The sequence below is a fragment of the Pinus tabuliformis genome, chromosome 3_1 (assembly GCF_031772625.1).
Source record: "Pinus tabuliformis cultivar Carrire ecotype Pingquan chromosome 3_1, CPIR1, whole genome shotgun sequence".
Lineage (NCBI taxonomy): Eukaryota > Viridiplantae > Streptophyta > Pinopsida > Pinales > Pinaceae > Pinus > Pinus tabuliformis.
In genome coordinates, this window is record NC_142301.1 from 349,274,899 (window position 1) to 349,292,893 (window position 17,995).

The window sequence follows — 17,995 nt, forward strand, 5'->3', positions numbered from 1 at the left end:
CTTTAGCTTTTTCTCGACTCTTAAAAAGTGAAAAAGCAAGTTGTGTCTAAAGCGTCGTCATATAAAATTCATTTTAAACGGAACATAATCACCTCCTATTCCTGCGTTGATCTTCGAAGTTAGTCTTTTGGCATCGTAAGTTCTTGTAGAATCGCTAAGAAATATTTTGGATAGACAAGATATGTCTAAACAACCGTCGACATCTAGGACCGTGTCGTCTGACACAGCAGCAGCAGAACCTCCTGCTGCTACTCCAACGATGTTTGCTGGTATACCATCTGTCCCGGCAAATTGTCAACAACAAGCCGGAGTCCAATCAGGGACGACAATATGGTTAGTTCCTATTTCTTCATTCGGATTATCATCTGGTACTTCTTATGTTGAAACTCAACAAATTGATCCAATGTGTCTTCAAAGGCCAAATTACCCTTTAAGTATTGGATTTCCACCATGTGGAGGGCAGTATGCTCTTTCATTGTTCCCTCCTAGAGAACAACCATATGAGAGTTTACAACAAGGATCAGGTCAAACTGGAATTACATCCAGCAGTTGGGTACCAATACTGCCTCAACGATCAGGAGTTGCATATTCAATGCAAGCAGTACACCCTGAGTCGAATATTCCCACCACACCTGCTATGGCGAATGCGTCGCAAGTACAAGCGCTACCTGTTGTAATACAACAACCTCTTGTCTCAGCTGCTCAATCACAATCTCAGGGTAGTGCCTCCTTATCTGGAGCGACTCAGGCTCAAAAAAGTACTGTGACTCCTAATCTTGGTCAATCATCCAGTATTGGTCGACAGCAAATGGTCCAACAACCAGAGCTGTTTCAATCTCAACAACCTCCATTCCAGCAATCATATCAAGGACCTAAGCAACAAGTCTTTGTAAGTAATGGGCAACCATGCTATAATGGTTTTTCCCATCAACCTTGTCAAAGTTGTCAGCATTATGCTGGTCTGCAAAGACCCATTGCTCAGGTGATACCATCTTATCCTGGGTATGCTTCGCCTAATCTGAACCAACAGTTGCCTTTTGTAGCAACTCTAGAATTACCAGATCTAAACCGGCTGACGAATGATCCAATTGCTTATGCCCCTTGGTGGCCATCGATTCCGTATAAACTTCCATCGGACATTCCTAAATTCAATGGAAATCCAGGTGAAGACCCGTCGAATCACGTCATGACTTTTCATCTGTGGTGTTCATCGAACACTCTAAATGATGATTCGATAAGACTTCGCCTCTTCCAGAGGACATTGACAGGTCCAGCGGCTAAATGGTATATTGAATTGCCAAGAGCCTCTTTCGACAATTTCAGCTCCTTAGCCACGACTTTCTTAACCCATTTTCAATTACCGATAAGGTATGAAATGGGAACAGAACTCCTTACCAACTTCAAACAGACAACGGCCACTCACATATCTAATCATATACATGAGTGGCGACGTCATCATAGGATGGTGAAAACTTACGTTCCCGATCAGCTGTTAGCTGAATGGTTTATAAAGTCGTTACTTCCGGCTATAACGGAAGATGTGGCCAAGGGGGGAGTCGTAACAGAGGAGCAGGTCATTGCTCATGCTCAATATCTGGACTTAGTATATACTCAGTCTGGCATGCTCTACGACAAAATACCTGACGCCCCTAGACCTGAATTTTCAATTCCTCCCCCTCCTAAATCGAATACTGACTCTCACACCAGCAATGGCGTGACTGGCAAACACAAAATTTCTAGTCAAAATGCAAATGAAGAATTTCTTGCCTCAGAAGTAAATGCCATGTCGACCGACAAGGGCAAACAACTGAAGCAACCAGGGGGCAAGAAGAAAAAGAAAAGGAAAGGGAAACCCCCGACAGGGTGTCATATATGCGATGAGGATCATTGGACGAAAGATTGTCCACATATAGCTGAAGTTAAGAAACTCTTCAAGAGTTCAAAAACCCCAGCAGTATTGACTGATCCGTTTCCTAATCCAAGACAAAATCTGGTTGCTAATCAAAATGCTTCCCGATCCCAAGTGCTTATGTTGTCTACCTCAAAGCAGCAGAATAATGCTTTGACAAGGAATAAAGATTACAGGAATCAAAAGCAGTCGAACAACAAGGCAAATAAACAACCTAGTAGTTCAACAACAACTTTGACCAAAGTTGTGCCACCCATCGTTCCTAAACCAATGATAAAGTCGCCAAAGGGAGTAGTACACAAATCGACATTTAATCCTCGTAAAAAAATAACACAGGATTATAATATAATAGAGGACCTGGCCCAATCGTCGTCCCCTATGTCGACACTTGAGGTAGCGCAAAATTGCACCTCCCAAGAGCAAGCTTTATTATCAGCCATAGGTGGGATTGGCCCAATGGATTCCAATCTTGTGGCCTTTGATCATAAAGGATATGACCCTCAAATACCAATTCAACTAGCTTTCCTTATTCAAGTGAAAGCCCTCAACAAAATTGTTCATCGAACAATTATTGATGAGGGGGCATCTACATGTCTTATGTCGATAAGTTGCTGGAAAAATTTAGGCTCACCACCCTTGTCGAAATCGTCAACGACCTTAAAAGCATTTGATGGACGATCATACACTCCATACGGGATTTTAAGTAACTTGCAAGTTGAACTGGGCGGCAAAACAGTAGAAGTTGATGTTGAAGTAATCGACGGAAACCTCGATTACAACATCCTACTGGGAAGACCCTGGATATATGCCATGGCCGCAGTTGTGTCGACCTACTTCAGGAGGATTGTATTTCCTTTTCAAGGAAAATTTACAATCGTCGACCAACAAACATTTCTCCCCAACAGTTCTCAAGTTACGGGAAGCAGCACAATGATCCATGAAAGTAATCAATCGCTCCAAAATATTGGAGTAGGTCTCCTAAAAGACCCTGCCTTAATGGGTACTTTTGCCCTACCGCCGGCAGGTAATCTGGCGGAAGTAGCCACAGTGGAAACCTACAATATGAAATCTTCTATATCCAACGGATTCGGAAGATTCCTAAATATTTTGTCAGCATGGATCATCGCCCTAATGGAAATACTGTAAATACAGTGGGCCCCGAGGACAGTTCTTATCTCGTGTCAACCTCGTTAAAAAATGAAACACGAAATCATGAAGATAGTTCTTTTATTGTGTCAACCTCATTAAAAAATGAAACAAATCCCCTTTTCAAAATTCAAAGGTAAACCTTCATTCCAACCACCAAGTTGAATGCAATGAAGCTTGGGGGGCACCCTCCTTTGACATGCGTTATTATGATGCTGGGGGCATGCAAAATAAACGAGCAGTTTTGGCAAAGTTCATGCTCGTTAAAAAATAAATGCAAAAACGAGCAGTTTTGGCAAAGTTCATGCTCGTTAAAAAATAAACGCAAAACCGAGCAGTTTTAGCAAGAGTTCATGCTCGTTAAAAAATAAATGCACATGTGAGCAAGCTTCCCCCAGAGTTCAAGCTCATCAAGAAAAAATGAACCGGTAAATAACCATTTGAGACCGTAAATTCATCAGCCATAAAAGCCTTGGTTGTGTTTGTGCACCGTCACCTCCACTTTTCATTTGGCCGATCATTCACATCCACTTGATTGTTTACCTATTTTGAGGAACAGCTGCGAAGAGTGATTTCACCTAGCCATCCTTGTGACACTGCCGTGATTGGAAAATTCCAACCTGTACCTGGAATCTGCTGCTATCCCTGTTTATCACTCGTTCCTCAAAACACGAGTCTTCTTTGAGCTCTTTTCACTGACTCGTAAAAAATGAAAATTTTGCCGAGTTTTGGCCTTCCAGCTCGTTAAAAGGATCGGAAGAGCTATCCCTCCTCTAGATTTTAATCTTTTTGGACCTGAGGGATTATTGCACAAAAAGATCGAGCGCTTGTCTAGTTCGGCTCGATAAAGCTATCGAACATTCATCCCTTCTGTATTGTTTTATACTTTTTCGGACTTAAGGGATTAGATGACGAAAAAGGACCTTTGGAGTTAACTTTATGTACCCTTTTTAGACTCTCTAAAAATGAAAAGGACCGAGTTGTCTTTGTCGCTAGGCTCGTTAAAAATATTGAATAGCGACAAACTTGTCTTTAGACGAGAACGAGTTTCCCTATCGCTAGGCTCGTTAAAACATAGCGATGGGCTTGCCCGAAGGGCAGGTTATAGAACAAGCATATGTTATCCTCCTCAAGCTTGACAAAAATAAAGAGGTACTGGTCAGAAATGACTGGGGAAAAATTGGGAGAACCTCAAAGCTTAATGGTAGCAAGTCGCTCTTGAACATGACACTTTTGCCTCCGTAAAAACATCGGGTTGGGTTGTTTTCATTCACTGGTCCCTTCACCATGGTCTCGCCATACCATCCACATTTGGGGTAATGCTACCGATCCATCACATCAGTGTCGTTATATGTTCAAGAGATGTCATTCAGAGAGTGTCAACTGGGTCCCATCCACTGCCATACATCATCTTTCATCCTTTCATGACCGCCACCCTGAATCATATTTCACAGATCGTTTTCACCATCATCACAATTACTAGCTTCGTTCCGTGTCACTGATGTGGGATTCATTAAGGCCCTCCTTTGACAGATCGCTTCTTGTCGACATTAGCTCATTATCCAAGAAGTTGATCTAGGAACACCCCCTTAGTACTTTGAAGCTTGCATGCCTCAATGGCAAGTTTCTCACTTCCGGCGACAGGTATACATTAATGACCTTCGACCGGGAGACTTTGCGTGGTGTTCGACGCCAAATCCTATATTCATGCCACGTGAATTGTGCTGTAGTACCTTGAGTGTCATCATCATTATCGGTGATTCCTCTCGCGCTTGTTAACAGTTTACATTATTGACTGGTAATCAAGCGATGTCTTTCCATGTTCGACTCCAAGAAATTCTCACATGGATCGACCTGTACTTAAAGTGAAGATCAGACAAGTTTGAAGACCCTGGATCTAGTTTCATCCATCCGGGCTGCGATATATATTCAGGAGATAAAAAACATTGACATGTGCAGCAGATGATCATCCTACTAAAAGGATGATAATTTAAGCAGAGAATTATCGGTCTACTATCAGACGATCGTCTGTTTATGTACAGAAAATGTATTTATAAAGCTGAGCATGGGAAATGCCCGCATCAGCTAGATCATGAAAGCAGTATGAAAAATAATGTATTGTATTGTATTTTGTTACAGGTCACCTCTCGACGATTGAATGAACTTCAGATCCTCCTAATAAAGCATTTCACCCGATAAACGACCTCATACTTTAGGGGGCAACTGTTATAGACATTTTTGTGCCTTACAGCATAGAGCATGAAATGTCAATAATCTGAGGGATCCAAAGTCCCTAAACATGTTGTTCCTACCCCTAGAGGAACAAGGTCAGCAAACCACAGCACTTCAGATCAGTTCTCCACTGAAAAACACTCAAAAACAGGTCAATTTTGGATCAAACCAGCTGCTCCACTGAGCATCTGCGCTGAATGTCAACTGCTCCATGGTGTACCTGCGCTGAATGTCAACTTCATCAAAGGCTACCTGCGCTGAGCGAGTTTTGACATGTGGAGGAATCTTTCCTCAATGTGTCAGTGCCCAGGAAGCTTCCAAATTGACACTTGGATCAGAAGATTCGCCTAATGATGAGTAAAGAGGTTCTAAAACTCCAAGTGGAAGGTAGAATCTCCGAGTGGACTCAAGAACTAAAGAACAACTGGGGTTGAAGAGGACAACAGTCACACATCAAGCTGACTTATCTTCACTCCAAAACTCTATATAAGGATCTCATCCCATGGGATCTACAGGCCGGAATTTTGTGCAAAGAATTGCTGTTGGTTTACAGTTGAGAGTATTGGGTGATTGCTTGAGGGAGGTGAAGAGGAGATTTCTTTCCATCGGGAAGGTGATGCTGGATTGGACCTCTTATGGTTGTATCACCGCCTGAACCTTACTTTCTTCCATTAATAAAGCATCTGAGGTTCTTCTATTCGCATGTGTTTCAATGATGTATTGTCTTACTTGCGTATTTGATTTATGCTAATCCTTGAATCAATTATGAATGCATGCTTCTTGTAGTTTCCTTTTCTCGTCTTGTTTGCAGGATCTTGTGTAGCTGGGCCCGTGAGAAGACAAGGAGCTGGGAGCAAGCGGCAAAGAGAGAAGATTGGATCGACCATTTGCGCAAGACATCGGTAAGTGGATCTCTTCCTTTCCTCTTTTGCATGTCATAAAGAAGTAATCTTAGATAGCTTTGCTTTGACTGTTGCTAAGGAACTATCACCCTTAGAGTGGGATAGGGTCATTCCGTGTTGGATACTTTTCCCCACAACACATGGTATTGACCCATGGTAATACCATGGTATCCATGTGAGCATAGACTATTTAAAGGGGAAATTCTATCAGCTTAGATCCATCTTAATTCTGGGTCTACCAAGTGCTGAGAGGGATAAATAGATTTCATCCATCTAAGAGTGGTAGATGTGGAGTTAAGATGGATATAAGTTGGTTTTTAATGATAATGAAGATATTAAATAGACTTAAGAAATTATATTGTAAAAAAAATCTTAAGGTGAATGGTTAAAGCTACATTTATTCACTTCACAAAATTTAGTAAAAAATACAGGTATCTTCATTAATATTGGTTTTTCTGATTTAACAAAAAAAATTCAAAACAATGAAATCTTAACTCTTTCCGCATCACCCTCAAAGAAGAGAGATAGTCGCTACCCAAATTTCCCACCATTTTTCAAACATTCTCAATATGATATCTTCATGAAAAAGTTAAGATACTGATCTTGGATTAGTTGTTTAAAAAATATGCTGGTTTGTACAACCTTTCATCTTCTCTACTATTCTTAGTTTGTCGTAATCATCTATAGGGGTTGGGTCACTGCACCATATTGTCCTAAAAGGCGGAGATTGTGCACCAAAAAGGAAATTAATCCACATGTTACAATGCTATTAAAAATGGTATGAAGGTAGTGAATTATGCTAATAAGTAATTTAGATTGGGAGAGATGTAATTAAATTTTATTATTTAATTAAGGATTTCCAATTAAAATAATAATAAATCTACATTTATATATTTATATATTGATTGGAAGGCTTCTGACAACGGTCACTTCTTTCCATTAGATCCCCTTCAGGCCTTTGGGATACCTACTACTTCATTATATTATATAGTTGGGGCTTGCTACTTGTTGGTGTGTTGGGGTAAACAAACTTGATGTGTTTTTTTTTATCTTGCAATTGGAGTCTATGGAATAAGAAAGAAATATGATAGCTTGGCAAAAGTGGTAGCTTATGAAAGTGGTAGAGAAAACATTACTCTCCCACCATGACAAACATGGCCACTAAAACTTGCAACATTGTTTGTAGGAAGTGAAAATTATGTTTCTTTTTACCAAACATGTATGTTAGTATATTACAGTTTAATGAATATGTTTTATTATTATCATATATTGTTTCATACTTTAACAAAACATTCGCCCAAGACTTCACAATGTTTTATTATTCAGTGAAAGATTTTCCAAGATCTTACAAGATTTTATAATTCAGTGAAAGATTCGCCATGACTTTACAATATAATATAATCTAGTGAGATATTCACCAATATATATATATATATATATATATATATATATATATATATATATATATTAGTGATAAAATCGCCTCCCATTTTTCCTCTGTATCATGGGGATTCACCCATTTATTATACATATAAATTTAGGGTGGTTCTTAAATTTTCCCGGAGTATGTTAAGGATGTTGGTCATGTGATTGACTGATCTATATTGCAGGTGGAGCCAGATGGATAATTCCAGCCGGAACCTCATTTTATATTGCAAAAAAATGTGCTCATGCTCCAAAGCCAAGCAATCGAGCAAGTCAAATGGAAATGGAAGCACTTTGGGCCCAATGAAGCTACATGGGAGATGGCGAATCAGATGCGGGCTATGTATCCTTCCTTGTTTGCCTGTTGATGCAAAGCAACTTCGATATGGTGGTTTGGTATGTGATTTATGGTGGTTTGGCATATGATTTATAGCGGTTTGATATGTGCTTTATGGTGGTTTGGATCATTCTTTATGGCGATTGATATATACATTATGATGGTTTGATATATGCTATATGATGTTTTGATATATGCTTAGATATGGTGTTTAGTATATGTTTTGATATATGCTTTGATATATGTTTTTAGTATACATTTTTTGTAATTTTGCTATATATACACATGTATATGGATGTAAATACATCCATGAGATATGTTATAAAGCTCCACTATGCAGTATGGTTGTTATGTCATTATGATTATGTTTTCATGTTACTATGCTATCATGTAGTTATGTTATCATGATGTTATGATGTCATATGGATTGGCACTCATCGGGATGATCATTGTGAATACCGTACTGAGTTGTGTTATAATTAAGCTCCACTATGCGGTATGTTGTCATGTTGTCATGATGTTTTTCTTTTCAACAGTTCTTTCATTGTAAATACTGCATTGAGCTATTTTGTAAAGCTCCATGACTAGTATGTCTTCTTTCAGCAGGTTGTTGAGGAATATGTGTGATTGAACACCGAGGATGGTGTCCCCCAAGGGAGAGGCTTATGTAACATCCCTGGTGAAAATTCCATGTAATAAAAGTTAAAAAAAATAACCACGGTTGATGGGACACTTATTCCAAGCTAAATGTTGGGCAAGACATCCTAAGGGGTGTTCATTTGGTTTATTGTGGCTAACGAAATTGGCAAAGGTAATGGCTAAGGATTTGAAAAGGAAAAATAGCATTTTTGGCAATATTATTTATGAAAATAATGGAAATTAGGAGAAAAGGGAGATGAAAGGCCATAGGTTGCATGTGAGGAGGAAATTGAAGGAAAATAATGGAAAATGAGGAAAATAGAGACCTCATTCATAAAAGGGCTTCTGAGGATCATTTGGTAACCTTTTGTCAGTTGAGTTTTGGAGCTCTCTCATTATTCTCCCTCTCTATCTCTCACTCTTGGAAACTTAGAGTTTCTTGGAGCAATTTTGGCATTGGCTCAAGAAATGCAAAGAAGGTAAGAGGAAGCAAAGATCAAGCAGGGAAAGGTAGGGTCAAGCAGGTACATTAGGATTCATTGCAGGTATCAACTTGCATGTGTGTTTTCCTTGCTGGATTTGGCATGCATGGCATTGCATGTGTTTTTTTTCTATCATGGCATGGATTTTGCGAGGTGTAACAGTGTTTTCAATCTAGTCTTTCCATTTCTAGATAGTCATGGTGTGATGGGGTTCTCATGTTTTGGTTGAGCTAGATTGCCAGGTGGATTCAAATTTGAGTGGGGGGAATATCTAAATGATAGAGCACAGGGCCTAGTAGTCCCTAAACCAAACTATCGATCACGATAAAGCTGCTAGCCTAGTGACCCTTGAGCTAGACTGTGGTTGCAGTAAATCCAGGATTGTGTTGCCTCGGTGGGCCTAGGAATCCTTGTTGGTGAATGACAGGATATATGGTAAATCCAAGAGATGGTTTTCTCTCTGCTGGGCCTAGTAATCCTATGTTTGGGATATGCGGTAAATCCTGGACAGTGGGTCTTAGTTTATGACCTAGTGATCTGGGTTTGTATTATGGTAAAGCCTAAGAGACTAGGAGACAAGAAAATTCCTCATGGTGTAGGTGGAGAAATCTGGTGGCATCCATGCTTGTTTGGCCTATTGATCAGGTGGAGATCACAGTAAAGCTTGTTATGATGTGTTCATTGTGTTGGCTTAGTCATCTAGAATGGATTACGATAAAGCTTGGTTTTTGTTGATGAGGGTGAGATGGTTCAGCCTCAGTTTGCCCTCATTAGTTCTTTTGGTTTGAGTCCCACATTCATGCTTGGAATATGGCACGGGGATGAATGGCTGAAGAGAGATTTTGCTGAGTCATTCTATGGTCAAGTGGAAATGTAGTCCCATCCCCGGTTGGTTTATTGCATTCATTAATGAGAAATTCATTCCCTTGATTTCCATGTGAAAATGTATTGAGGTATATGTGGATTTGATGGCTAATATGTTTATGGTAATTCTGTTCCTATGACAACGTCTATATATGGCTCTCAACATGTTTTTACTAGTAATTGAATGGATAGTGTATCTATGGCCTAATAGATGATAATGTAGAAAATGAAATGAGGGAACAATGGTTCATAGGGATTCTCAGATAAGTATGAGATCCCTACACTTACTTCTGTTGTTTACACCTATAGGTTACATGTTGATGATATGTTTGACGAAATGCCTGGCATGGCTAGTAGGGGTCTGAAAAAGGTCTTGTTCGACTTATTTATTTTGCATCATTGTTTCCTTGTATTTTTACTAATTTTAAGCTATCACTCCATTTTGGGCAGTGGCCTAGTCTCTGGGTCTAAAAAAGTGGCCTAAATCCCAGGGTCGTTGGCACAGAACTAACAATTTTGGTCTTTAGTCGCTGGCAAGAAAGTCTGTGAGAGTGACTTTGGGTTGTTGGTCACTCCCTTGCCCATAACATAAGACTGACTATGGCCTAAAAGATCCACAAGAATAGTCGGACCCAAGGACAGGCTTTCTAAGTGGCTGACTTATCTCCTAAGGGTTTTGTTGATGATGTTGGATGACTGTGTGTGATATTTCATCGATTCCATTTCCCTAAGGTGACATAGGAGGTCGAATCTAATCACAGTAGCCTATCATCTCATGTTTACCCCGGTTAGCATGGTTACTTGGGTGGATGTGGGAGGAGGGTGTTATAATAACATGCTTTACCGTGATCTCCACCATATCACTAGGCCAAAACAAGCATGGATGCCACCAAATTTCTCCACATACACCATGAGGAATTTTCTTGTCTCTTAGTCTCTCAGGCTTTATCACAATCCATAGTCCAATTTAGGGATCACTAGGCCCTAAATCGAGACTCAACTTCTAGACTTTATAGTATATCTTGTCATTCACCAGTAAGGATTCCTAAGCCTAATCGAGGGTAGGGACAAGTTGTCTAATTGGCTGACTTGTCTCCTGAGGGTTATGTTGATGATGTTGGATGACTGTGTGTGATGTTCTATCGATTCCATGTCCTTAAGGTCACATAGGAGGTCGAATCTGATCATAGTAGTCTCTCATCTCATGTTTACCCTGGTTGGCATGGTTACTTAGGTGGATGTGGGAGGAGGGTGTTATAATAACATTCCTTACCATGATCTCCACCATATCACTAGGCCAAAACAAGCATGGAAGCCAAAAAATTTATCCACATACACCGTGAGGAATTTTCCTGTCTCCTAGTCTCTCCAGCTTTACCACAATCCATAGTCTGATCCTGGGATCATTAGGCCCTAAACAAAGACTCCACCCTCTAGGCTTTGTTGATCTAGATTGTTGTTGATGTTAATATGGAAATATTATGGATACTGAATGATGATGAGAAGCCAAGTAGAGAAGATCCGTGAAACAACAGGAGCAGGAAGCTAAGGAGGAAAGCCATCAGCGAAACCATTGGAAGTTAAAGAGTAAGAGGAAGAAGTTCATTGGAGGAGCAAAGAGGAACACATCATCAGAAGAGTAGCTATCAAAAGTCATAAGAGTGAAGAAAAGCCACAGGAGTAAGAACCCAAGAGTAAGAGCCATAACAGAGGAGTTAACAATAATAAAACATGTAAACCTTTTAAAAATTTCAGAATACATCGGAGAAATCAATATCCATGACTTTATCACTTTATCACATCGCATCAGAGAAATCAATATCAGCGGCTTTATCGCTTTATTATGTGTCACGTTGAATCCCCCAACTACGATATGTATTACAGACCCAATGGTTCCATAACAATATGCTCTATTGTTATATTGCATCTGCCATACCAGAACTACCGCATCAAAAGTTATGTATTGCAAAGGAATGTCACACCAAAATCTATGATTGTGATATCATTGCGAACCCGCTGCACCATTGTAATTCAACTCAATATAATATTGCATCCATCACATAATTGCAAACCATAAAGGGATGTTCCATTCAAAATTTTGATTGTGATATAATATGCGAACCCGCCTCTCCATTAGAATACAACTTTATGTAATATTGCGCCTGCCTCTTCGGAAGTCATAAGGGTTGACACGTCCAAACCGCTAATTGCAATAGAGGTTGTGGACCCGAAGGGTTATTAACAACTGTTTAATATTATATCGCATCCACTCCATCGACAATAGGGCAATCATCTATTTTATGAGAATGACTTGTAAGAGACCTCTGAAAGTTGTGAGTGTGGGATTTTCACAAGTTGCGATTGTGATTGATGACATGAATGTGGGACCTCATATGGGTATGGTCTCTCCTATGAAATATTTGATAAATAAACAATTTTATGAGTAATTGGATAAGTCAGCCTCTCCTTCCAAATGGACGTGTCCTTTGGGTATTGGGGAAACCTGTATAAATACAAGCTAAATACCTCACCTTAAGCATCGATCTCGGGCATCAAAATACATAGAAAAGGAAGCAATAGTTCACAACTTGTGAATTCGAAGAAAGCCAAAGGACGAGTTGAACCAAAGGAGAAGAAGCCAATGGTTGATTAGAGGAGAAATACACCAGAACATTAAAGTTGAAGAACATTAATCTCGGGTATCCATTACAGATAAAGTGAAACAACTCAAAACTCATGAACTTGAAGAAACAGAGGAATCCAAAGGTCTAGTAGATGTCGAAGGTGCAGCAGAAGTCGAAGGTCAAGTGAAGAAGGAAGTCGAAGACAGAGTGAGAAGACAAATATTTTGACCAGGTTTATCTTGGAAGGCTCAAACCCAAAGTGAAACCATAGGGAAGACAATGACCTATTACAAAGACTACAAGGACAGGGTTTGATAAAGAAGTCCTTGGGAGTAGTATAATACAATCAAACATTTATTGACAGAGTAAAACTATAGTGTCAGAGCCCTTGGGGTTTGTGCATCAAAATTGGAAGGATTCGTGTCCTTGGAGTTGGTTCTCCTAAATTCAAGGTTGGTGCCTTGGTAAGATAGGGTTGAAGCCCTAGAGGTTGGAGCCTCATCAAAGTCCAAGTTGGTGCTTGGAAAAATTCATCAAATATTGTATTCAATCATTTTCTATATATAATAAAATCATTTCTTTGATTAAATTGTAAGGAATCTAAACTGGTAAAAATAAAAATTTAAAAGAAATATTGATTCACCCCCCTCTCAGTGTTTCCAACAATTGGTATCAGAGCCAACTTCTTCAAAATCAGCCTAACATCTGGAAAAAGGATTCTTAGTTACAATGATGAATCAAGAAATGATAGGAAGGCTTCCCTTGTTCGATGGTACTAATTTTGGTTTTTGGAAAAAGAGAATGTATTACTACTTAATGTCTCTTGGACCTGAAGTTTGGAATGTTGTTTTGAATGGGTCTAATGCATCATACACAATAGAATTGACTCATGCTTCAACACGCTAAAACACTTCTCTGCATAATTATGAAACTCAAGTACTTCCACACACATGTATGCACACATACGAATACACATAATGTTAGTGGTTCATGAGGACATTGTTATCCATTAGATAATATATTGTTCATCCTTGACATTTTTAAAATATTAATCATCCATACAACAAAATGTAATCTACAACCATTGATACAAAATCAACACAATAATATAATCACACAAATAATCCACAAATATGTATAGGGATATAATTTTGAAACCTAAATTATTTCTATCATTTTTTGTAGAATATAAATTCAATGGCTCAAAGACTTCATATCAACTTATAAAGATTGTTGGTTTGCTAGGTCTGAGGCCATACCAACCTCAACCATTACCTTGCATCATTAATGAGATCTCCTTTCTTCTTCCTCAAGCCAACTTCTATTATTTCTGCAAGCTAATCTTTCACCAATCAAGTACATTGTTGATATATATATAAAGTGACAACCATGGCCATTAAGAGATTACACCATGGATCCAAGATAATAGGTCATAGCCATGAATAATGCATAATTTAGCTATGTTTTAGTATATAAAGCAAGAAGATTTTTGGAGCAATAACTAAAAAAAAAATCATTTATGCTTTATTACATTTCCTTTGCAACATTTGACGCAAATGCTAATATATTTACTTTTAAAATTGCTAAAACTTTACAAATTCCCAATAATTGCAAGTTACTTAGTTATACCATTTTCCCAAAAATAATCTATTTACGGAAATTAATACGTGTCAAGATTAACAAAGTGATCGCATTGATATTGACCTAATTTAAAAAAGCTGTTGCACCAGTCAGCAAGGAAGAAACTTCAATTCCTATAAAATAATGTCATATATCGCGTCTGTAAAAGTAAAAGGACAATGTTAATGATCATGTCTATAAAAGTAAAAGGACAATGTTGTGAATTCAATTTAATTAGGACAATGTTATGGATCATGTCTGTAAAAGTAAACGGAAAATGTTGTGAATCCAATTTAATTCACAGTTCACAGCTGCTGCTGCTCAAAAAATTTATGTTTAATTGCTTTACAAAATTGTCTCCCAGGACTACATAAATAGAAAAATTCTGATTGGTGAACTGGTTCAAAAGGTTCACATCCACATCCACATCCAGTTAAAGACTTTAGCAGGTTAAGACACTTCAAGTATTCGTTCAGGACTGCAGATCCCAGAACGTTAGAGCAGAGCCACAATGATTCAAAACCACTCCTGATGGCTCCAAGGATTTCTGTAAGATTGGTTGGAAGGGTTGGTCAGAATAGGATGCTGCAAGGTGGCCGATGCAGAAACCGTTGGAATGCTGGAAGTATTTCTGTAAGATTCATTGGAGGGTTCGGTGGGAATAGGACAATACAAGGCCGATGCAGAAACCATTGGAACGCTGGAAGTATTTCTGTATGATTGGTTAGAGGGCTCGATGAGAATATGATGCTGCAAGGCTGATGCAGAAACCGTTGGAACGCAGGAACTATTTCTGTATGATTGGTTGGAAGGCTCGGTGGGAATAGGTTGCCGCAAGGCGGATGAAGAAACCGTTGGCGGAAAACGTTCTGGCAGCCAAGAAAGAAGAGTAGTAGAAGTAGGTTGTTGCAGTGAGGGGTTAGGGAGCGACATTAGTAGATGCTGCTAGGTAACAGGGAGCGGAGATATACCTCGATTATGCTCCATGCCTCCAATTATTTCTCTAACTTGGGAGGGGGGCTTGGTGGGATTAGGATGGTGCAAGGCGGATGCAGAAACCACAAGAATCCTTAAATGTTGAAATAATAATTTCAACTGAAGCTTTATTTTATTTGCGATGCGATCTATCGCATAGCGCAAATCGCAAACTCACCCTGTCACCCTCTGTTATGTGCTGTGTTTTTTTTTTTGCGATTGCGATGGTGCGATGCGATCCGATCGCATATCGCAGATCGCACCATATATTTGTGCTCCATTTTTGTTCGTTCCACCAAATGCGATTTCGGGATGTGATCAAATCGCAAATCGCACCAATATAATAGTGTTCCATTTTTCCTTCCGCAGATTGTGATTCTGCGATGCGATCCAATTGAAGTCAATGGTTGAGTACACGCCTGCAGCATGAATCTTACGTGAAGTGAAAGTTACATTTTTTACCGCCAACTTTGTCAGTAAAACAGTAAATGGAATTTACTGTTGGTTGGTAAGTTTTGGTAAAGATTTTAATTTTATTTTAGTGGGAGTATGGGCACAAGAAAAGGTTGGTAAAACCATTTAATTTTATTGTTTTTTATTTTACATCAAGATGGCAAGTGAAAACGGATGTAAGTTTTTGCTGTCATATATATATGTAATGTTTTTTTTGTGTTAAAAAGAGAGAGGAGAAGGAAGAACGCAGCAGTGCGTATGAAAATATACACAGCAGTGTAAATTGAATTGTAATGCACAGTAGTGCAATGTAAAAAAAATAGAACGCAACAACGTGAGAAAATTGATGTGTATTTTCCACACAGCAATGTGTTGATCTCTTTAGCAGAGACGGAAGTTTTTTTTTGTAATGCAGTGTAAATCCTTTCAAAAGGAGAGACAGTGAGTGTTTATTAGAGACTGGAACTGAAAGTGTTCCTAGTGTAATCCCTCTGTGAGAGAGGAAGAACCATATTTTGTAATAGTAGTGTTTATTAATGAATAGAAATCTGTCGTGTGTGAAAACTCTGTCCGCTGCAAATAAATTTTTAAGTTTCCACTGTGTTAAAAATCCTGTGTGCAAAACAGAGCATTGTTTTCTGTTATGTGATTGTGTTTTTGGAATTTTCTTAGAAAAATTCCCAACATTGGTATCAGAGCTAGTCTAGGCTCTTTGAAGACGTCAAAGAAGTTGAAGGAAGGATTCTTACTACAACAACTTCTCCAGTAGTGTGAAGACTCAAGCAAGAGAATCCAAGGTATTTTTCAGTGATTTTTAATACATAGTCAAGTCTTGCAAGAATGGCCAACACAAGTAATAGCATGGGTATGCAGCTCCCACTATTTGATGGCAAAAACTATGATTATTGGGCAATAACAATGAAAACCTTGTTTGCTTCCCAAGACTTATGGGAAATAGTTGAGGATGGTTTTGAACAACCAACAGATGAAAATGAGTTTAATGCATTAACTCAAGGAGAGAAAGATTTGTTAAAGAGCTACAAGAAGAAGGACTCAAAAGCCCTCTTCTTCTTGTATCAAGCAGTGCATGGAAGCGTGTTTCCAAGGTTAGCAGCAGCTAAGACATCCAAAGATGCATGGCAAACTCTTAAGACAGCCTATCAAGGAATGGAGAGAGTGAAGACAACAAAACTACAATTGCTGAGGAAATATTTTGAGAACCTGTGCATGAAGGAGTCAGACAATATTGACTCATTCTTCACACATGTGATTGGCCTGGTCACACAAATAAGATCTCATGGAGAGATACTTGAAGAAAGGAGGATTGTGGAGAAACTATTGAGGTGCCTACCCTCAAGGTTCCATGTGATTGTCACCACCATAGAAGAGACAAAGGATCTCACAAATTTCTCAGTTGATGAGCTTCATGCATCACTGATAACACATGAGCAGAGGTTGAGTAGAAATGAAAACTCATCTCTAGAGCAAGCCTTCAAGACCCAGATGTCCTTTGGAAGAGGAAGAGGTCAAGGCAGAGGAAACAAGAGAGGAAGAGGCAGAAGCCAAAACAGAGGTGGAAGGAACAGTCCAGCAAATGCTCAAGGAAGAAGCAGCAATCCAAATCAGAACCAAGGCCAAGGCAGCAGCGAACAAAGTGGACAACATCATGCTCAAGGACAAAGGTATGAAAAATCCAATGTCCAATGTTATTACTGTAAAAAATATGGGCATTATGCCAATGAATGTAGGAAGAAGCAGCATGATGTGAATAATAGATCTAATGCAAATATTACTAGAGAAAATGTCAGCCAAGATAATGTGCTATTAGCTTGTAACATGGCTTAAACAAATAGTGAAGATATATGGTTTCTAGACTCCGGTTGCAGTAACCATATGACAGGAAAAATAGCTTTGTTTTCTGCTTTAGATCAAAGTGTGAAGTCACAAGTCACACTTGGGACTGATAGCAAAATTTCTGTTATGGGTAAAGGAGAAGTTAAAATATTTACAAAGCAAGGTGAAAAGAAAACCATAGCAGATGTCTATTATGTTCCTGGAATGAGATGTAACCTCTTGAGTATTGGACAACTTGTTCAAAAAGGTTACAATGTTTTCCTTGAGAATGATGTATGCACCATCATGGATAAAGCACCCAGCAAAAGATGCATTGCTGAAGTGAAGAAGATAAGGAACAGAATGTTCCCTCTCAGAATAAGAGCAAAATTGAAAAACAAAGAAGCAATTGCAGCAGTTACCCAAGAGGCTTTCCAAAGTATGCCAAAGGATGAAAATTGGATGTGGCACTTGAGATTTGGACATCTCAACTTTGGAGGCCTTAATTTGTTGAGCAGAAAAGGGATGGTAAGAGGATTACCATTGATAGAGAA